General features: G+C 43.8%; 1 long non-coding RNA gene across 2 annotated transcripts; it reads right to left on the minus strand.

Annotated features, from left to right (window-relative positions):
* Window positions 1-21,118: 21,118 nt before the first annotated feature.
* Window positions 21,119-23,288, minus strand: LOC125538091. 2 transcript variants are annotated; one of them, XR_007296233.1, is made up of 3 exons: window positions 22,930-23,288; window positions 22,618-22,755; window positions 21,119-21,396 (listed from the first exon to the last, which is right to left on the minus strand). It is a non-coding gene; the product is annotated as an uncharacterized LOC125538091 (long non-coding RNA). The 2 variants fall into 2 exon arrangements; XR_007296234.1 differs by having other exon boundaries at window positions 22,938-23,287.
* Window positions 23,289-23,796: the final 508 nt, after the last annotated feature.

Genomic DNA, 23,796 nt, shown 5'->3' on the forward strand with positions numbered 1-23,796 from the left:
CGCTCTCGGCTACTTCGACAAACGGCACAAAGGGCTACCGCCTTGCTTGAACAACCTCGCCGGTTGCCACTCCAGCCACGACTCCGTGATGTATCGACTATTACGACTGTGTGTGTGTGTGGGGGGGGGGGGGTCCGTCGGCTTGCCTTCGGATTCTTCTCCAGTCTCGCCGTCTGTGTCGCTATCGTTGTGACTGCGGGGGGATGTTGAGTATATTAATTAGATTGGAAACATAGGATAGACTAGATAATATTCGGACTTGTCTTGTACTCCAAGTAGATCATGTACTCCTATACATATATATGCCCACAAGACTCAAGCAATACAATAACAATTTCATCAATCCTCTCTCTCCCTTCTAACAAAGCTGACCGGATCCCGGGATGCAATGGTGTTTGCATTGGCCAATGGATACACAAGGATAAGTACGGAAATTGATTGTCAGGACGTTGCCAATGCATGGGAACGTGGGGAGGATCGTTCTTCTGGCACTTATCTCCCAAACTTCCAGGACTTTGAGTTGAGATGGATAGGAAGGCAAGCCAATCGGGCTGCTCATCTGTGTGCCAAAGAAGCTCTAGTATTAGGGCTCGATTCTCCCTCTCAATGTAGTTTCTGTGTTTCTGATGTTTTATGATCAGGCCTGAATGAATAAATGCCTATGAGGCGGTTCTCAAACAAAAAAAAACAGTCCATTAAATCGAACACAATAAAATTTTCGTCCAACGTGTCCATAGATAACGTATAGGGGGGAATGTATCCGGTGCACCCACACCTGTGATGCTACCAGTGCACCGGATGTCGTACAACATTTTAAAAATTCTAAAAAAGAATCTAGCACATTGACACAATATCTATGTATGTTGTTACAAAATTTCGTGTCAAAATTTGAAACATATCTTAAGATATGAAAATGATAAATTTGATATCGATGTGACAATGGGCCAAATCTAAGGCCCACCTTATGTTACGTACTGTTCAGTATTAAATTTGTCAATTTTGTTTTTCAAGGTGTGTTTCAAATTTTGACTTGAAATTTTGTGACAACGTACTTTGATGTTGTGCGAATATGCTAAATTATTTTCCCAGTTTTTTGAACATTTAAAATGTGTAACGTGAGTTCGGTGCACAGGTAGCACCACAAGCACCGGTGCACCAGATATTCTCCCCGTATATGGGAACGGTCATCCGACTCTATGCATCAAATATTTGCCCATATTTCAAGTGGATATTTAAATAAACATACAAAATGCATGAAAATGAACAAAATTTAAACAAGTTTCTTATATTACATGCACAACAAACGCTATTCAACAGGGTTAACAATTTTTTTAAAAAGTAATTAAATTATGCGATGTATCGGAAGTTGATCCAATAGGCATGATCTCCGAGGTTGTCGGCACCTGCGTTGACGTCCCTGTTGCCGTTGTCGTCGTCGTCCTTCCAGAGGACAACTGCCCAGGGGTCGCGGTAGCCCTGATCGGTCGGCGCTGCGCGTTCGCGGCAAAGCCGCTCCTCCTCAAGCAGATGATCGGCCGCGTCCGGCTCGCGGCGACGGTCAGGCGCAGACTCCGGCCCACACTTCCCGCCCCGTTGCCGGCAAGGGCAAGGGTGGCACGCTCGAACTCAGACAATCCAATCTTGTAGAGTTGGTCGTTGATTTGGCGCCGACGACAGGAGGAAGTCTACGTGGTAGTCCTAGATTGATCCTCAGCCTGGGCCAACACAAGGTCTGGGTCGATGCGCACCCAGTCCGGTGTCGCGTTCGACTTCACGAAGGTCGAATGATGCACTGTGTTGCACCGCTCCCAGCGATCCTCCTCGAGTGACGTCTTGTCGATCGCCGTCCTAGTGCGCGAGGGCGAGGAAATGCCGCCACGGTCGAGATAGTAAAGGAGGCGGGCGCGCACATTCGCGGTCGCCAGGGAGGGCTCCTCCTTCACCATGGTCGTGCGCCACCAGGGTGGGGATGGCGATGCCAACTCCGAAGACTTGACATGTACTTCTTCAACATGATCAAGATGGATTCTGCCGAAGACTTGACGTGTACTCCAAGGACAGCATCGGCCGTCGGCGTATGTATCCCTGGATGGGCAACCGACCACGTGTAACCCTAGTTACCCTCGGCATCTATATAAGCTGAGGGGTTTAATCCATAGATACCACGGTCACAATTACAACCACCTAGCCTTAGGGTTAGAACACAACTTACGATCTTGAGGTAAATCAAGCTTGTACTCACATCATCATTAATACAATCAAAGCAGAAGGTAGGGTATTACCTCTTCGAGAGGGTCCGAATCTGGGTAAATATTGTCCCCTTTGTCTCCTGTTACCTGATGCGGCTTGAACTACGTCGGTATTTCCCCAAAGAGGAAGGGATGATGCAGCATGGCTACGATAGGTATTTCCCTCAGTGATGAGACCAATGTTATCAAACCAGTAGGAGAACCATGCAACACTACGTGAATGGTACCTGTACACAAAGAACAAATACTTGCAACCCGACGTAAAAGAGGGGTTGTCAATCCCTCCCGGGTAAAAAGATGGATAAAATTATAGTAGATTGGATAAATAGATCTCGCGGGAACGCGAGATAAAATAAATAAATAAAATTGTAGCAAGGTATTTTTGGGTTTTTGGATTAATAGATCTGAAAATAAAAGCAAATAAAAATATATTTCAAAGGCAAATATGATAAAGAAGAGACCTAGGGCCCGTAGATTTCACTAGTGGCTTTTCTCGAGAAAAGTAGCATACAGCGGGTAAACAAATTGCTGTTGGGCAATGATAGAACTTCAAATAATTATGACAATATCCAGGCAATGATCATTATATAGGCATCACGTCCAAGATTAGTAGACCGACTCCTGCCTGCTGATGTCTGCTTGAACTACGTCAGTATTTCCCCAAAGAGGAAGGGATGATGCAGCACAACAATGGTAGGTATTTCCCTCAGTGATGAGACCAAGGTTATCGAACCAGTAGGAGAACCACGCAACACTATGTGAATGACACTTGCACACAAATAAAAAATACTCGCAACCCGACGTATTAAAAGGGTTGTCAATCCCTTTCAGGCAACGACGCCAGAAATTGGCAAGTGGACGGGGCAAAAATATGATAGATTGGATAAATAGATCTCGCGAGATAAAATAAATAAGAATAAATTGCAACAAAGTATTTTTGTATTTTTTATTTAATATATCTGAAAATAAAAGCAAATAAAAATAGATCGCAAAGGCAAATATAATAAAGAAGAGACTCGGGGCCCGTAGGTTTCACTAGTGGCTTCTCTCGAGAAAAATAGCAAACAGCGGGTAAACAAATTACTGTTGGGCAATTGATAGAACTTCAAATAATCATGAAGATATCCAGGCAATGATCATTATGTAGGCATCACGTCCAAGATTAGTAGACCGACTCCTGCCTGCATCTACTACTATTACTCCGCACATCGACCGCTATCCAGCATGCATCTAGTGTATTAAGTTCATGGTAAAACGGAGTAATGCAATAAGAACGATGACATGATGTAGACAAGATCTATTTATGTAGAAATAGACCCCATCTTGGTATCCTTAAAAGCAGCGATACATACGTGTCGGTTCCCCTTCTGTCACTAGGATCAAGCACCGCAAGATCGAACCCATCACAAAGCACCTCTTCCCATTGCAAGATAAATAGATCAAGTTGGCCAAACAAAACCAAAATATCGGAGAAGAAATACAAGGCTATAAGCAATCATGCATATAAGAGATCAAAGAAGACTCAAATAACTTTCATGGATAAAAAGATAGGTCTGATCATAAACTCAAAGTTCATCGAATCCCACCAAACACACCGCAAAAGAGTTACATCATATGAATCTCCAAGACACCATTGTATTGAGAATCAAAAGAGAGAGAGAGGAAGACATCTAGCTACTAACTACGGACCCAAAGGTCTAAAAATACTACTCACGCATCACGGAGAGGCACCAATGGACATGATGAACCCCTCCCTGATGGTGTCTAGATCAGATCTGGTGGTGCTGGAATTGATTTTCGTCAACTCCCATAGGGTTTCTGGAATATTGGGGTATTTATAGATCAAAGAGGCGGTGCGGGAGGCCACGAGGTGGGCACAACCCACCTGGGCATGCCTGGGGGCCCAAGCACGCCCTGGTGGGTTGTTCCCCCCTCGAGGCACCCCCCAGGTGCTTCTCCGGCCCATTAATTGGATGTCTTCTAGTCCATAAAAATTCCACAAAAAGTTTTGCTGCGTTTGGACTCCGTTTGGTATTGATTTTCTCTGATGGAAAAACAAGCAAAAAACAACAACTGGCACTTGGCACTATGTGAATAGGTTAGTACCAAAAAATGATATAAAATGATTGTAAAACATCCAAAAATGATAATATAATAGCATGGAACAATAAAAAATTATAGATACGTTGGAGACGTTGAAGGAAATATAATAAATTTGTTATTTATATTTCCTTATATCATGATAAAATGTTTATTATTCATGGTAGAATTGTACTAACCGAAAACTTGATACATGTGTGAATACATAGACAAAACAGAGTGTAACGCCCTCGATGCGGCTATATCTCCCACGTGTCGGAGCACGACTTAGAGGCATAACCGCATTGAAAGCAATGTCGCAAGTGAGGTAATCTTCACACAACCCATGTAATACATAAGGGAAAGAGATACATAGTTGGCTTACAATCGCCACTTCACACAATTACATGAATAAAGCATTACAACATCCAAATACAATCAAGGTCCGACTACGGAACCAAAAAAAAAGAAGAACCCCAAAAGCGACAAAGGTCCCCAATCGACCCCAACTAGGCTCCACTACTGATCAACTAGAACGAAAACAACACAAAGGACAAGATCTTCATCGAGCTCCTCCTTGAGCTTGGTTGCGTCATCTGCACGAACTCTTCGGCACCTGCAAGCTGGTTTTGGAAGTATTTGTGAGCCACGAGGACTCAGCAATCTCGCACCCTCGCGATCAAGACTATTTGAGCTTATGGGTAAGGTAAAAGTATGAGGTGGAGCTGCAGCAAGGGACTAGCATATATGGTGGCTAACATACGCAAAAGAGAGCGAGAAGAGAAGGCAAAGCACGATCGAGAAACTATGATCAAGAAGTGATCCTAGAACAACCTACGTCAAGCATAACTCCAACACCGTGTTCACTTCCCGGACTCCGCCGGAAAGAGACCATCACGGTTACACACGCAGTTGATGCATTTTAATTAAGGTCAACTTTAGGTTTTCTACAACCGGACGTTAAAAAATTCCCATCTTCCCATAACCACGGGCACGGCTTTTGAAAGTTCAAAACCTTGCAGGGGTGTCCCAACTTAGCCCATGACAAGCTCTCACGGTCAACGAAGGAATAGACCTCCTCCCGAGACATTCCGATCAGACTCGGTATCCCGGTTCTACAAGACACTTCGACAAGTTAAAACAAATCCAGCAACACCGCCCGAATGTGCCGACAAATCCCGATAGGAGCTGCACATATCTCGTTCTCAGGGCACACTCAGATGAGCTCTCCATACAACTAAAACCAAACCTCGAGTTTCCCCGAGGGGGCGCTGCACAGGACTCTAGTTTGGACCAACACTCAGAGGAGCACTGGCCCGGGGGGGGTAAAATAATGATGACCCTCAGGAGCGCGACTCCCAAGGGAAAAGAAAAGGCTAGGTGGCGAATGGTAAAACCAATATTGGGCATTGCTGGAAGAGTTTTATTCAAGGCGAACTGTCAAGGGGTTCCCATTATTACCCAACCGCGTAAGGAACGCAAAATCCGGGAACATAACACCGATATGACGGAAACTAGGGCGGCAAGAGTGGAACAAAACACCAGGCATAAGTCCGAGCCTTCCACCCTTTACCAAGTATATAGATGCATTAATTAAATAAGATATATTGTGATATCCCAACAAGTAAACATGTTCCAACAAGGAACAACATCTCCATGTTCCAACAATGAACAAACTTCAATCTTCACCTGCAACTAACAATGCTATAAGAGGGGCTGAGCAAAGCGATAACATAGCCAATCAACGGTTTGCTAGGACAAGGTGGGTTAGAGGCTTGGTTCAACAACATGGGAGGCATGATAAGCAAGTGGTAGGTATCGCAGCATAGGCATAGCAAAAGAGCGAGCAAATAGCAATCAAAGATAGAAGTGATTTCGAGGGTATGATCATCTTGCCTGAGATCCCGCAAGGAAGAAGAACGAGACCATGAAGAAGACAAACAGACGTAGTCGAACGGATCCTCACAAACGCGACGTTATCGGAACCAACCCGAAGAAGCAACACCGGAAAGAAGCAAACACCATAGTAAACAACCACCACATAATCATGACATGATGCACAACCAAATATGATGCATGTCCGGTTTAATGAAGCATGGCATGGCAAAGTGCACAAGCAATTCTACAAATTAAGTGGAGCTCACTATGCAACGAGTTGCATATTGACGAAACACCACATGACTTATTTAGTTCTCTCTCATTTATGTACCCAACAATATTAAATGTTGTTAGCATGGCAAGAGGTGAAGCAAATGAAAACTACCTATCTAGTCAAGGTTAAATGACGCCGGAAGCAACGAACAACAATTCTGGAAACTCCTCATGAGCATATTATAGATTTGGTACTGTTCTGCCCTAAACATAATTTTATAGTTGTTAAACATGCAAAGTGATGCCATCATGTTAAACTAGGCAAAATTCCACCCCATTTACATATAAAGTTTATTAAATTCGGAGCTACGGTTAAATAGTTATGAATTAAAGTATTTTAACATGGCATAGGAGCAAATTTAAACAAACATCATTTTAAATATTTTAAACATGGGTGAAAGTGACATGTTATTAAACTAGATAAAAATCTAAGCAAGTCTCATATTAAGTTTGTTTTAATCCGATGCACGGTTGATTAGTTATTAAATGCATGAATGCTGAGGGTTTTTTCTGCAAAACAGGCAAACTCTGGAAATTAGACAAATTCGTAGCGGAAAAAAAACACCTCGGGCCGAAACTGGGCAGCCCAATAGTGCAGGGGGGAGCTCGGGTGCTGTTCACCACGGGCCTCGTCCCAGAACTGTGGAGAGGAGGAGGCCGGCAGGGGCGCGCTGGGCCGGCCTGTTTGGCTCGATCGAAAGGTCAACGAAGCCTGGCGTCGCTCGTCCTCTTTCCTGTTTCGAAAAAAGCAAAGGTAGGGGCTTGGCAACGGCGACAACGAGACTGCAGGGCTCCGGCGGAAGGCTTGCCGGTCCGGCGGCGGCTGGAATGGACGGATCGGGTCTTGGGGCACCAGATCCGGTAGGTGGTGGAGCTCCATGGGCGGCGACACTGCGGCTTGGTGTAGGGAGGCTCGACGGGAAGCAGGGGCGGCTGAAACCGGGCGAGGACGGCGTTCTCCGGTGAGGCGTCAGATCCGGCGGCTTGTCTCCTGCTGGGACCGAAGAAGCAGGGGGGGTCGGCGACGAGTGTCGAGGAAGGAGCTCCGGCCATGCTGTGATGCGGCTCCTGCGCGAAGAAACAGAGAGAGAGGAAACCGGGTGAAAGAGAGAGAGCAACGAGGGAGAGAAAGGGAAGAAGAGGAGCGGGACGAGGCGCTGCAGGAGGGCCGGCCTTGGAGCACTGGGGCTCGGGACGACGGGCATCAGGGAAGCAGGAGGCCTCGGGAGGAGCTCGTTGGTCGATGAGGGTGCAGGGACTCCAGGAGGTGCTCGCTGGCGATCCTTACGGTGGCGGAAGGGAGGCAGCGTGGGTAGCAGAGGAGGTTGCGGGCTCGGGCGACGAATGATTAGAGGGGAAGGTGGTGGCTGGTTGGCTCTTGTCCGCTGTGATTCGGGCGCAGCGGAAATCAAGGAGGGACATGGGGAGCGCTGGTTGGTGGATGGATCCACCGGGAGGATCCCAAGGTGGGAGAGGAGTGGCGGCGGGGAGAAGGATTGGATGGGACAGCCCTCCAAGGATCTAGGGTTAGACTAGTTATATAGCGGTTAGGTTAGGTTAGGGGCTATCTCGTCCCTCCGATCGTAATCGGAAGGACGGAAAAAAATATGTTAGGAAGTCCACTTAACAAAACAGAGACGTTTTGTAGATGTTTGGGGTTGATCCGGATCCAACGGTGACGACTGTCCGTGTCGGGTCCGGGACAGCTTTGGACGCGCGCGAGGGGGGCCGCGGGCTGACGAGAGAGGCTAGGTTGGGTCTGGAGGATTGTGAAGAGCGGGTTGGTCTGAGAGAAGAGGGGAGAGATGCAGCCCGACACGGTTTCTGAAGACCGAAAACGTCCGACGTTAGACCGGCTATACTGCCGCTATAGTTAATCATTGGGGCGTCAAACAAACTCCGAATGCGATGAAACTTGGTAGGCGGCCTACCTACACTATAATAAGACCACACGCCAACTTTCATCCCAATCCGAGAACATTTTCTGTCCACTTATAAAATAATATTTCGGAGGTGCCGTGGGCGCGTGCAAGTGTGTGTGGGCTCAGAACGGACAACGGACAGAACTGGGGAACCCGAACGGATGCAAGTTTAGAAAACATGATGATGCAATGCACATGATGACATGATAATATGCAACACGCAAGCAAATGACAAGCCAACAACAGCAAATAAGCGGAGGACACCTGGCACATCGGTCTCGGGGCGTTACAACACTCCACCACTACGAGAGGATCTCGTCCCGAGATCTAGAATGGCACCGGAGGGGCAACGGAAGAGAGAGAGAAGAGGTAAAGCTAAGTTGCTTCTTTGACAAACGAGTGAGACCCAAAGAACCTTGCAACGGTTAAGCCATTTTGAGGAAAGAATACAACGGAGATGAACGAAGTTGAAAACACTCCGATAGAAAAGAGGAACAAAGAACATTACTAGAACCTTGAGATTGAAGGGCAAGATAAATATTGAAACCACTCCGGTTGAAACAAGATAGAAAAGGATTGAGAATGATATAATTTGGGCAGCACTCCGACTGTAAATGGAAAGAATTGAACATGAACTTGAAAAGATGAGAGGATACTTGATGAAATCACAATACACTGCCTCCGTAACTATTGAATGAATGGAACAAGGGGTAAGAAATATCTCGGATAGCACTCCGGTTGAAAAGAGATGAAAAACTTGATAAAATGAAAGAACTTGAGAAAAAGGTCACAACACTCCGGTTAAATAGGATAAGCATGAAAAGATCATGATCTTCATGATTCGAGATGATGACTGAAAAAGAGCAACATCACAATGCCTCCGGAAGGAATGAAAGAATGCAAAGAAAAGAAGGGAGAAGAAAAACAACATGTTCTACCTCAAATGAGCTTGAAAAAGCATCTTTAGGAGAAGGTTCATACGGAATTGTTGGAAAAACCAACAACGAAAAGAATAAGCTTTAAATGGTCTTATGGGATACATCTCAAATTATGAGGTGACAACCTGCCACTCACGGGAAAAAGAATTGGATTGGTATGACCAAGGAGACGAGAACGTATTTCACCGGGAGGATAAATGAAGAACTTGGGTCATATATAAGCACCATAAATAGCAATAAACCTTAGGGAAAGTTTTAGGTGAAAAATAACCCAAGATAACTCCAACGAAGAGGTTGATGGATTTAAAATATCTCATCCTTGACAACATGTGAATCATGAAACATGAACTCGAATTATCAAGAATGACATAATACCACCTCTATTGATACGGAAGAAAGAATTGCACTCCAGATTGCAAGATGATGAAAACTTGAGCTCCTCTGAAAAGAAAGTTGATGAACGTTTCGAGAAGGAATATAAATCCTTGATGAACCATCATGTAGAACCTTCGAGAAGAACTCCGGTAAACAAAAGATAACGAAAAGAAAGAGAAGTTGAAAACACAAAGTGAAACCTTGTAATGATTTAGATGGATCTCCGTGATAATTAGAGCTTGGAACTCCGGGAAGAAAAAATAAGATGAACAATTGAGATCAAGAATTTTGATGAACCTCCGGAATAGGGAATTAACCACTTGGATAAAACAAGAATTAGAATTACATTATGCTTATCCTTCACCAATTAAATTGATGACAATCAATGGATTCGACATATTACTTATTCTCGTAGAAAAGATTAAGATAGATATAGCGCCAACTTGAGAAGGTCTTCAAAGAACCACCGGTAGAATTTTAAAGAACGAAAGAATTGATATAACAACGAATGACGAGCACTCTTGAACGAACCACCATGAGAATTGAAAAAGAACGAATAAAACATAAAGAAACACCGGGAAGAATTAGCAAATACACGAAGATGCTTGAGAGGATTTAGATACGTGAGAACGAAGAGATCACGAGCCGATTAAAGATCACTTGCACAAAGCACCGGTAGAATTTGGAGAATGATAGCTGAAAGCTGAGAATGAATAAATCTTAGATGATGGGCTCCGGATGAGCAAACTGAAAAGGCTCCTGAATTGCTCCAGATAGATAAAAAGAATTCTCTCAATCAAACAATTATGAGAGGATGGCCTCGAATTAGAACCACGAATCTCTGAGAACGGATAAGATATGGAGGCAAAAATCTTCTTCGGTCTTCAAAATCCGAGAATGACGACGGGAAATACCATCAAATTGTTGAGACACTCCGGAATGATTAAAAAAAGGAGAGGTTGAGGCAAAGATGAAAATAATTTAAAAGATCTTGGAGAAATACATTTGACCGATGATAACTCATTCTTACGTCAAACCTTGAGATGAATTTGAAAAGCTTCGGGAGAAATAAGAAGAGTCAGGTAAGATCCTGGGAAAAGACCTGTGGGTTAGGGCCCACTCAAGAGAAACACCGTTGAAATGATTTAAAAGAGAGAATGCAACACGCAAGAAAATGACAAGCCAACAACAGCAAATAAGCGGAGGACACCTGGCACATCGGTCTCGGGGCGTTACACAGAGTGTCCCTAGTGTGCCTATACTTGACTAGCTCATTAATCAAAGATGGTTAAGTTTCCTGACCATAGACATGCGTTGTCATTTGATGAACGGGATCACATCATTAGGAGACTCATGTGATGACAAGACCCATCCGTTAGCTTAGCATAATGATCGTTAAGTTTTATTGCTATTGCTTTCTTCATGACTTATACACATTCCTTTGACTATGAGATTATGCAACTCCCGAATACCGAAGGAACACCTTGTGTGCTATCAAACGTCACAATGTAACTTGATGATTATAAAGATGCTCTACAGTTGTCTCCGAAGGTGTTTGTTGGGTTGGCATAGATCGAGATTAGGATTTTTCACTCCGAGTATTGGAGAGGTATCTCTGGGCCCTCTCGGTAATGCACATCACATAAGCCTTGCAAGAAATGTGACTAATGAGCTAGTTGCGAGATGATGCATTACGGAACGAGTAAAGAGACTTGCCAGTAACTAGATTGAAATAGGTATGAGGATACCGACGATCGAATCTCGGGCAAGTAACATACCGATGACAAAGGGAATAACGTATGTTGTCATTATGGTTTGACCGATAAAGATCTTCGTAGAATATGTAGGAACCAATATGAACATCCAGGTTCAGCTATTGGTTATTAATTGGAGATGTGTCTCGGTCATGTCTACATAGTTCTCGAACGCGTAGGGTCCGCACGCTTAACGTTCAATGACAATTTGTATTATGAGTTATGTGTTTTGGTGACCGAAGATTGTTTGGAGTCCCAGATGAGATCACGTACATGACGAGGAGTCACGAAATGGTCGAGAGGAAAAGATTGATATATTGGACGATGGTATTCAGACACCGGAATGGTTTTGGAGTAGTTCGGGTATTTTTCGGAGTACCGAGGGGTTACCGGAACCCCCCGGGAAAATATTGGGCCTACATGGGCCATAGGGGAGAGGGGAGGAAGCCCACAAGGGGTGGCCGCACCCCCTCCCATGGCGAGTCCGAATTGGACTAGGGGAGGGGGCGCGCCCCCCTTTCCTTCTCCTCTTCACTCTCCCTCCCCCTTTTCACCTCCATGAGAAGGAAAAGAGGGGGGGCGAATCATACAAGGACTTGGAGTCCTAGTAGGACTCCCCTCTCCTTGGCGCGCCCCTGGTGACCGGCCTCCTCCTCTCCTCCTTTATATACGTGGGCAGGGCACCCCTTGGATACACACCAATTGTTCCAAGCCGTGTGCGGCGTCCCCCCTCCATAGTTTACTCCTTCGGTCATAGCGTCGTAGTGCTTAGGCGAAGCCCTGTGCGGATCACATCACCATCACCATCACCACGCCGTTGTGCTGACGAAACTCTCGCTCGACCCTCTCCTGGATCAAGAGTTTGAGGGATGTCATCGAGCTAAATGTGTGTTGAACTCGGAGGTGTTGTACGTTCGGTACTTGATCGGTTAGATCGCGAAGACGTTTGACTACATCAACCGCATTAACCTAACGCTTTCGCTTTCGGTCTACGAGGGTACATGGACACACTCTCCCCCTCTCGTTGCTATGCATCTCCTAGATAGATCTTGCGTGATCGTAGGATTTTTTTTTGAAATTGCATGCTATGTTCCCAACAGATGTATCATCATACCCAATCTTAATTCCCGCTTGTCCTCGAGTAGGTAAATGATAAAAACAGAATTTTTGATATGGAATGCTGCCTAACATGTTCATCACATATTCTTTCTTTTATAGCATGGACATTTGGACTTTTATATGGTTCAAAGCAATAGTCTAGTTTTGACATGAAGACTTTAATACTCAAGCATATCAACAAGCAACCATGTCTTTCAAAATATCAACGCTAAAGCAAGTTATCCCTAGTCCATTATGCTCAATCATTGATCCATTCATGAAATACACTCGCATATTAGCTACACCCAATGCTCAAGTACGATCATAGTGCCCCTTAGTTGGTGTTTTATAAGAGAAGATGGAGACTCAAAATAAAATAAAAATTGCATAAAGTAAAAAAAAAGGCCCTTCGCGGAGGGAAGTAAGGATTTGTAGAGGTGCCAGAGCTCAAAGCGAAAAAGATAGAGATAAAACATTTTGGGAGGCATGCTTTTCCTGTCAACGAGAACGATCGAGTAGTTCCCAATACTTTCCATGCTAGATATATCATAGGCGGTTCCCAAACAGAAATTAAATTTTATACTGGTACACGTCGGTGCTATACAAACGGTTTTTAACCCCTTTCCGCGATGGTGTTTGGAACCGTCACCTAGTGAGTGTGGGCGATAGGGGGGTCCTTCCCACACGACCCAGAAACCGTTGGGGATATGCCCTCCTGGCACACACGTTCGGCAAAATGAGGTCGTGTGCGACCGACGAGCAACCAAATACGGTTATACGTACAGTAGTGCTAAAAAAAATACAATTATACATGCAAAATCGTTTCTGGTCGTAAGTACATCCATAAAATCAGTCCCCGCTAAACGTTTCCGTTCGTATATACATCCCACACAGTCACTCCAAGAAAAACGTTTGCGCAAGGTGGCGTAATGCAAACAGTTTTCAAGAAAATGTTGTGTGTGATTGTTCATTGATCCAACGCGGTTTATTCCTAGAAACTGTATGCGTTGCCTGAGGTCATCGCCCACGGTGTTTTCTCAATAATCGTTTGCAATAGGAAAACCCAATTAGCAAGCTAATTGGCCAATTAGTGGGCTAATTGCCCTATTAGTAATAATCCATTTCCTAATCTAATTGACATTCATATTAAGCACATAATATATTCCATTTCCATATTAAGGAAGCAGGATTTCATAATTGAAATACATCGGAGTACAACCTGATATAGCTTCAGCACTCAGCTACCCCATTGCACAACTACACCATCAGCAAGTTTCACATGCAACATCTAGAACCTTTCAAAATTAGCATCATAGACGGTACATAGAGAGATGCATCTCATCTGGAAAACTGCTGAAGCGGAAGGCGAATATTGAGCCTTCATTCATGTTGAAGGTCTTTGCAACTTTAGGCCAGTGCGTGTGGATGATTGATCGTCCATCCTTCGACCTCTTCAGGAACACTTCAATATTGAATTGTGGGTATTGCATGAAAACTTTCCTCGCCTCCTGACCACAGAGATGGTTTGAGAGGTAATCATCAGTGAACCCTGAAAAAAAGGATGTGCACAAATATCTTCTCTATATTGGAAATGGGGAAAAGGAATAAAAATGCAAGGTATAATAGTTAGTACCATCTTGTAAACCTCAGTGCTTCTCATTATTTCCCTGCAACACATATAAGGTAGTTAGTCACCAGGTTAAGTAAGGTTCGCATGCTATCATTAAAATATGTGGATGATAAATAAGCACATTGCAGATTCACCAGATTAATTCAAGCCACATGGAAAACCCATTTATCCAAACCAAGTATGATTAAGAACTAGGAAATGTAGCACTTGTATATGTTTATCATGTATTAAGTGCAACCAAATTTGATTTATTCCTCACATGGTATACAATAGCAGAATGCAGCCACAACAATTGGACATCACATTGCAGAATTGAACCAATCAGTTAACTAAACACCATAACAAATGAACCAAACGTTAACTGAGCACCACATTGCACAATATAACATATTCGTAATAGAAGATCAGACAGTTAACCAAACCAAGCATTCTTAACAACTTGGAAATATTGCACCCTGAAGAATTAAACATCACATTTGCAGAATTGAACCAAGCAGTTAACTGAACACCACATTGCACAACATATAGAACATATACACTGGAGCAATAGATTGCATGGTAAATTAGATAGCACAATTCACTAGAATTTGTGAAGGAAAGGCAGGAGCAGCACACGCAACGGGTAAACCGAGCATGCTTAACCGGCATAGCTAGCAAATGGCAAGGTGCTCCTCCAAGATCTGGGGGTTGGCACGAATGGCAGCTATCGCGACCTCATCCGCGCATGCGGACGCGATTTTCTTCTCCGCTGCCAAATGCTCCTTGAGATCCTGGCTATACTGCGTGCACCATGGCTTAGGCCGACGCTTATTTGGTGGAGGGGTCGGTGATTTGGGTGGAAGGTGTCGCGCTCGCGCCGACGGTCGGGGCATGTGGGACATGGAAGGAGGAGGAGGATGGGGGTAGGGTGTGGATTACCTGCCTGGATAGGCGAGGCCGAGCAGCGTGAAGGAGTGTCGCCGGCGAGGAGGCGGCGCTGCAAGCAAGGAGTGAATGTTTCAACTTGGAAAGGAAGGAGAAACATGGGAAATGTGGCTTTTGGTAAGGGGGAGGGGGCGGGGAGGTAGATATTTCCGCGGAAAACAAAAATTTGGAATCGCTTCAGCAAAAAAACTGGCGCGCAAAGTGTCATCAGATAGGTCGCTTATTCAGAGTGGGCTGTGGACTGTAGCTGTCGCACCTTCTCCGTAAGCCGTATGCGTACTATACTCCGACGGTGCTCCAAGATATTTTATGCTGCATCTCACACGGTTGGTTATAATAAACTGTGTGGGATCTACTTGATTTTTCGTCTTGATTTGAACTACATAATGGGGTCACAGCGGCCATGGACGGTGTTTGAATTGCTAGACCTTTTATCTGCAGTGAACATGCAACTATATGTGTGTCATAAAAGAATTGGAATTATTCAGGGTTCGTTTGGACATTTTTATGCATTAAGTGAGTTTTCAATGCATTTATGTGCATAATTCAAATTTGAACTACATGCACATGCTCCAGTGCATATAAATTGGTTGAAAAATCAAATCTTTGTCCTTGGGTGCATGCTTAGGTCCCATGCAAGAAGTGGGAATGAATCTCAAACACCCTGCCACCGTCACTCGGCCGCAAACATTGAGATACCAGATTTTTAAATTCTAGTAAATCCAATACTCGTCTGAAATTCATGAAACTTGACATGCTATCATGGAGCGGCATCGACATGCCGTGGTAATTTTTTTGTCCCATTTGGGGCAGGTTTGGGTATATGCTTCTCACAAATCAGAGCTTCTCACAACAAGCATGATGGTTTCGCTAGGGAACATCCCACCTTTGGGGATAAAACGATATTCATTGCTTCTTATTGCTTTCAAAAAAATTCTCGTGCCAGCATAGAACAACAGGAGTGTTGTGTTATTTTTTGTGATTTTTCGGGGTTCGTTTGGACATTTTTATGCATTAAGTGAGTTTTCAATGCATTTATGTGCATAATTCAAATTTGAACTACATGCACATGCTCCAGTGCATATAAATTGGTTGAAAAATCAAATCTTTGTCCTTGGGTGCATGCTTAGGTCCCATGCAAGAAGTGGGAATGAATCTCAAACACCCTGCCACCGTCACTCGGCCGCAAACATTGAGATACCAGATTTTTAAATTCTAGTAAATCCAATACTCGTCTGAAATTCATGAAACTTGACATGCTATCATGGAGCGGCATCGACATGCCGTGGTAATTTTTTTGTCCCATTTGGGGCAGGTTTGGGTATATGCTTCTCACAAATCAGAGCTTCTCACAACAAGCATGATGGTTTCGCTAGGGAACATCCCACCTTTGGGGATAAAACGATATTCATTGCTTCTTATTGCTTTCAAAAAAATTCTCGTGCCAGCATAGAACAACAGGAGTGTTGTGTTATTTTTTGTGATTTTTCGGGGTTCGTTTGGACATTTTTATGCATTAAGTGAGTTTTCAATGCATTTATGTGCATAATTCAAATTTGAACTACATGCACATGCTCCAGTGCATATAAATTGGTTGAAAAATCAAATATTTGTCCTTGGGTGCATGCTTAGGTCCCATGCAAGAAATGAGAATGAATGTCAAACACCCTGCCACCGTCACTCGACCGCAAACATTGAGATACCTGGTTTTTAAATTCTAGTAAATCCAAAACTTGTCTGAAATTCATGAAACTTGGCATGCTATCATGGAGCGACATCAACATGCCGTGGTAATTTTTTTGTTCCATTTGGGACAGGTTTGGGTATATGCTTCTCACAAACCAGAGCTTCTCACAACAAGCATGATGGTTTCGCTAGGGAACGTCCCACCTTTGAGGACGAAACGATATCCATTGCCTCTTTTTGCTTTCAAAAATTTCCTTGTATGAACGTAGAACAACAGGAGTGTTGTGTTATTTTTTGTGATTTTTTGGGGTTTGTTTGGACATTTTTATGCATTAAGTGAGTTTTCAATGCATTTATATGCATAATTCAAATTGAACTACATGCACATGCTCCAGTGCATATAAATTGGTTGAAAAATCAAATCTTTATCCTTCGATGCATGCTTTGGTCCCAGGCAAGAAATGGGAATGAATGTCAAACACCCTGCCACCGTCACTCGCCCGCAAACATTGAGATACCTGGTTTTTAAATTCTAGTGAATCCAAAACTCGTCTGAAATTCATGAAACTTGGCATGCTATCATGGAGCGGCATCAACATGCCGTGATAAATCTTTTGTCCCATTTGGGGCAGGTTTGGGTATATGCTTCGCACAAAACAAAGCTTCTCACAAAAAGCATGATGGTTTCGCGAGGGAACGTCCCACCTTTGGGAACGAAACGATATCCATTGCCTCTTATTGCTTTCAAAAAATTTCTCACGTCAACATAGAACAACAGGAGTGTTGTGCCAATTTGTGTGATTTTGCGGGGTTCGTTTGGACATTTTTATGCACTAAGTGAGTTCCCAATGCATTTATGTGCATAATTCAAATTTGAACTACATACACATGCTCCAGTGCATATAAATTGGTTGAAAAATCAAATCTTTGTCCTTGGGTGCATGCTTAGGTCCAATGCAAGAAACGGGAATGAATTTCAAACACCAGGGCACCATTGATTGCCGGCAAAACGTGTTGAGATACTTTGTTTTTAAATTCTAGTAAATCCAAAACTCGTCTGAAATTCATGAAACTTGGCATGCTATCATGGAATGGCACCTGACATGCTGTGGTATTTTTCGTGTCCATTTTGAGAGAAGGCGCACTCGAATAACAGCCAACAAAGGAATTTTGAAAAAATAGCTGCCACTTTAATATCTCAAGCGTCTGTATAATTCAAACCATGTGCGTTCTATTAACCATTCACGTGATGCCATGTGTCTTGGTTTTAATGGCTCGATCACAAACGTTTTAGATAGAACACCCGTATGCAAAGTGAGAGCAGGATTTGTGCATCTCTTGAACACCTTGTAACACTGCGATTTGTCAAAATATGAAGCTAAAAATTACTAGCAGTATCTAATTTTTTCAACTAAAATTCAGTAATTAAGCATAGATGGAGGCGAGGAGGCGTGTTCAGCCAGGCGTGCAGCGGGCGGCGCAGTACTATTTGATTTGACAGCGGGCGGTGCAGTTCCGATACGACTTTAATGTAGACGAGGGAGAGGGTAGCGGTTCCCGAAATGTTGAATGACCAATGATGCATCCTCCTTCAATTAGCATCGTGTGAATGCATGAGGGAAGTAATGGGAGGAGGACCAGGAAAAGTGGCAGCATGATGTGAATGAAACGCGGTTTGCACTCATATAAAGGCGCCCCTCCATTCCAATGCACCTACCACATCGTATGCACCTAAGCACTTGCCTAAGCACCTACAGTAATAAGCGCAAAAGTGCTCACTCCAGACCCATGGCGGCGATGCGCGCGAGCGGCCAGCGACTGTGCCAGATGGTCCACGACGCCGGCCTGCGGCATGGCACCGTCTCCAGACGGAGTTGGCGACTGGCTAGTGGATGGCCGCTGTCGACGCCAACTACGACTCTCAGTTGGACCAGATGATCATTCGCACCACCAACAGGTTCACCGTCGTCAAGAAGCTCGTGGATGACATCACCGTACTCCTCTAGCCCGCACGCCCGGGCTCCTCATTGCCTGCCACCCTAATCGGCCTCCATGGTCGGAACCTCTTTCAAGCACTGGTGGCCCTGCGACTGCCCGCCGATGCCACGAAGAATGTCCACCTGGAGGTCGCGCTCGCTGCGAGGTGCCTCGCCCTGCAAGAAACCGTCGACCTACACATCCATGTGTACAAGTGAATCGTGTACATAGGTATCTACAAGGCCAGTGAGGACGCTACGACGTTGGCCTTCTTCAGCCGGCTGGAAGCCTTGGATGCCTTTGCTGAGAAGTACCTTGACCTCTCCACAAAAGCCGTCGCTCCTTAGCCGCCGGTCAGTGGCCCGGCCGGCGCACTGAGTTGAGGAGGAGGAGGTCATACGTTAATGGATGCATCTTTCTTCTTGCCTCCCGTAACCACCACTGCGATTGCATCATCGTGGCCTTAATTCTTATTTTGCAATTGCATTCTTGTTCCAGTCAATACAGATATGTGCGATCCCTTTGCTCAATATAGATATGTCTGGTCCAGTCTTATTTTAATTGGCTTAAATGAAGGTCTATCCCGCTGTTAGGCGCCGCAGCACGCTCTGCTCACGTCTGTTGGCGCCCTCTGCTCGCGTCTATCGGTGCGCTCAGCTTGTGGACAGCTTTTTCTTGCGTGTTCAACTGCTATATATATATATATATATATATATATTATATATATATATATGGTCGCGCTATTCGTCTTCCTCACCCTAGCCATGAACCAGCGTGCATCAAACCATAAGGAAAACTGCTTGTGTGGTAAGATTACATTCTTGGTCCTGTGCCACCACGGGACAAGGTCACGAAGGGACCATGAGGTAAGATTGTTTGCATGCGAAGTAAGATTACTGCCTAGAGAATCCATCCGAAACGCTAAAAAAGCCCAGGAGGACAAGAGAGATTGCGCCATAAAGTTATTGCATGATTTCTTTGGATAAGGCTGCATGTTCACCGTGTTTAGATGAGGAAAAAAAGAGAGAAGAAAATCAGCATTAGGAGGCAATCTGAATTTTTAATATGACAAGGCTGCGTTAAAAAATTGTAGGTATTTTTGAATGTGAAATATATGTTCTGCTATTCATTATGACTCTAGTAGTCCAAAAGATATTGGAACGTCATTACCTCTAAAATCATTGTTCTGATATTATTTCGTATTATACCTGTTTGCTGGCCAGAACGTTTATTAATTGCTGGAATCCTTTTTATTTCTTCAGCACATTTTTAATTTTGAACTCTCAATTTGAACATCCAGCTGAAACAAAACCTTATCTCAAAAACATATTGCCCAAATAATCACAAAATTTGCATGACCAGTACTAGACACGTTTGTGAATTACTGGAATTTTCACGGGTATTTGTAGTTAATTATAATTTTGAACTCAAAACATGAACATAAAGGTGAAAAAGCTATTATCTGTAAAGCCGTATAGGAATAATCCAAAATTTTCACTGATAACTAACAGGAACATTTATGGCTATGTGGAACGAATTTTTGGATGAGATTAAAGTCAATCCTGACAAGTTTTTGGTCTGAACTTCATATCACAAAATGGGGGAATGCATGATGTGCTGTTGTAAAGGTATAACACATAAGACTGACGCCGTTCTCATTACTAATATACATCCATTTGATAGTAAAAATAAGCGTCCAAGCAGACATACACAAGTACATTACAACGACCAGGCACAAGAGAGAGCATTTTGGGTTGTTAACATATGAGCAGCTATGTAATTTTAATGGCCTGAATTTCTCCAATGAATCAGGTAAAGGCTTGCATTAATTCAAATCATGGAACAAGATATAGGAGAGAACTTTATCACTGTACTGATTAGCCTTTGTCTGTAGAACATTAATTTGGATTAGAACATCACATTAAAAAGGGACTGAAAAATAAAGGTTCTACAGACTGTAATATGTGAATCTGAATGAAGTAGTAAACCAAAGTGAACAGAAACTAGTAGAATTATGTAATATGGTCAAAATGAGAAAATTGTCAAAGAACAAATGGAACCTTAAACTTGTGATATCTCCTCCTAAAGAGGTAAACATAAATCTCTAAGATTATGAGCTTCAAAGCTTGACAAGATAATTTACATCCATGATGAAATTTGTACTGAACATTTTTTTTGAAGGAACATAACAAATAATAGTGTACATGCTAATTTTTAGATGGGAGTTTCAATCAGTTATCAAGGGGACACAAGGCGACAGTCCATATTAGAACATGCTAGTAATAACAAAAAATCAACCATAGCAAAGAAGCCACAAGTCAATAAAGATTCAGACTTATGGGCAGATAACTAAACTTCTTTAATAAATATAACCATATTGGGCGGATAAATAGACATATACTCCTACAAATTTATGGGGAGGAGGCGACACTGGAGAGCTCTATCGGCGAAGACCTGGTTACTGACCATCTTGCAGGGAGGAGATGCAAAGCACATGAATAAGCAAGCCAACGGTCAACGAAACCTGACACTGAGGACCACTAGCGATGTTGCACGACTAGTTGGCCTACTGCGAATCGATGACCACCCACCAATGGAAAAAATGGAGTGTTCCTAAGAAAATGCAGTTACAGAGTGTTAAATACAAGAATACAACCACAAGTAAGCATATAATGTAAAATGTAGATAACCTTTTTGGACAAAAGGTTCGATCCCTGCTTTAACAAAAGCGATAGTTTGCTGGGTACCAGCTCTTACAGGAACTCCGGAACAGAACATAACAAGTGCAACCCAGGATGCAAAACTCCTCATGCAGCAAAACACATCTAATAACCAAGGAACGACGACACACGGCAAGTAACATCCATCAAATAGAAAAATAGTCACAGAATGAGCCCAAGGAAAAAAATAGGAAACATAGCATCATGAATCCCACTGATTGCAATGATCTTCGGTATGGTTCTGAGATTGAAGGAATGACTGGAATGTCTCCTGATAACTCGAGCAATTCTGCTGGGTAGAACCATTTATTTTCATATGACCATATGTAAAATCAGTAGTTGAGCAATTAGGTGCGTCTGTAAAAACTACTTGGCATAGTAAAAGAAGGCAACACAAATGAACTAAGGAGATTGTTCTTCAGTTGCAGCAGGAACTTCAGGAAAAAGATGTGCAAATTAGCACAATCGGATCAGAGATTGCATCTCAGAAAAGGGAAGCTGAATCTTATGCAAAACAATTTTCTGTTGAGCTGGAAGGTGCAAGAATGGAAGTACGCAATTTGGAGAAACATGTTGAGATATTGTTTAATCAGAGAAAGCTTGCAGAATAAAAATAAATAAGCTTACAGATTTGAAGACAGTGTCAAGCGAGCAACATGGAAGAATAAAGGAGTTGACTGATGAACTCAACATAAAAGACCAAGGTGGACTGATGCATCTTTCTTTAAACTGAATTTTCTTTGGTAGCTTCTGTTTTATGTTTGTTAGCTTTTGTAGATTTAAAGAAATAAATGCCTGCATACTCTCGGCAACGACTCCCAACATCCATCATGGCTTTCCAAAAAAAATCACCTCCAAGGTTACTACAAGAAGCATTATCGTGAAATTAAGGATGTAAACTGAACATTGAGAAGGAGACTGATGCTAGATGGATCTTTTCATACGCAGACATGCTTAGCTTTGGCTGGACTAGTGAGGTAATAAGCATCCTAATGCAGAGCTAACCTTATTGGACATCATAAACTATATGGCAGATATATATGCAACATAAGATTCCAAAATCAGTAATTGTACAAAGACGAAACAAACAACAAGATAATCAATCATGGCATACCTATCAATATATCACTGTTAAGAGTCTTCTTTGAGCACATTGTCAGTAGCAGTTCCCATTCAGGCATTAAAACAAACACCTCGTGGGCAAGAAATGAGGCAGCACAGAATGAGATCCAAAGGGAATTACGGAGGACACCTAAGCAGTGAAATTTTTGGAGGCAATCATCAGATCAATAAAGATGCTATATAGCAGGAGGAAAGGGGCTAGCAGAAAAAGGTGACATGGTGTAAGAGGAAGAGCTAGCAGCCGCATGCAAGGAGAAGAAGGGCAGCGTGCTCGTTGTGTCATGTGCAAGGGAGGAGCACGAACTTAAATACCGGTGTCGGCGCGGGATGCTCGTCCTTCTGCAGTCCGTGGCGACCGTGGTCAAACCAACGCCGCCGTGACCACCACTAGCAGTGCGGTCGCGACCACCACTTGCAGCGCCGCCGCGACCACCACCTGCTGCGCTGCCCCGACATCGAGGCCACACGCCTGCTCAAAATGCTTCGCGTCTGAATCCATTCTCGCCGATCTAACCCGCTGAGCATCATGCCGCCGACCACCAAGCCAGGTGCCGCCCGCCATTCATCGTCAAAACTGCCGCTCAACACTCACGAGCTGTTGAGGAACTAGGGAGTGGGGACACCGGGTCGTGGCCTCGTGGGCTATCATGAAACGGTTTGTAGCTTTCGGTGGGGTGGGTAGCGGACTGGCGGTGGTCTCTGGCCCGGGTGGGACCGAGGGAGTCTGGCTCGCTGGATGGATCGGGGTGAAGAATTATTTATTCCTCACCCTGGGTTCTTAATAGATTTTATATATATATATATATATATATATATATATATATATATATATGTATATAGGGTTGCTCACTGTTGAGGCGACTGCGGAGCGCTTTGGTCGCGTCCCTCCGCACGTGCTCTGCCAACGGTTGGGCATGCGCACGATCACGTCGGGGGCCCCATATGCATGCAGTTGCACCGCGCGCGTTGCCACGCGATGCAGTTGTGGCGCAATTGAGTTACGCACTGCAAATTAGAACTGCCATCATGGCCTGCCGATATTCCTGGTCGTCCGGCTTCCCCTTTAATTCCCGCGGCCATTATAACCTTAGTCTCTTCAACCTTTCAATCGCTCCCCACAACACAACAAGCACACCCATGACGACACATAGAGAGGGGATGTCCAACGGCG

This window comes from Triticum urartu, chromosome 2, assembly GCF_003073215.2.
Source record: "Triticum urartu cultivar G1812 chromosome 2, Tu2.1, whole genome shotgun sequence".
In the NCBI taxonomy this organism is placed as follows: domain Eukaryota; kingdom Viridiplantae; phylum Streptophyta; class Magnoliopsida; order Poales; family Poaceae; genus Triticum; species Triticum urartu.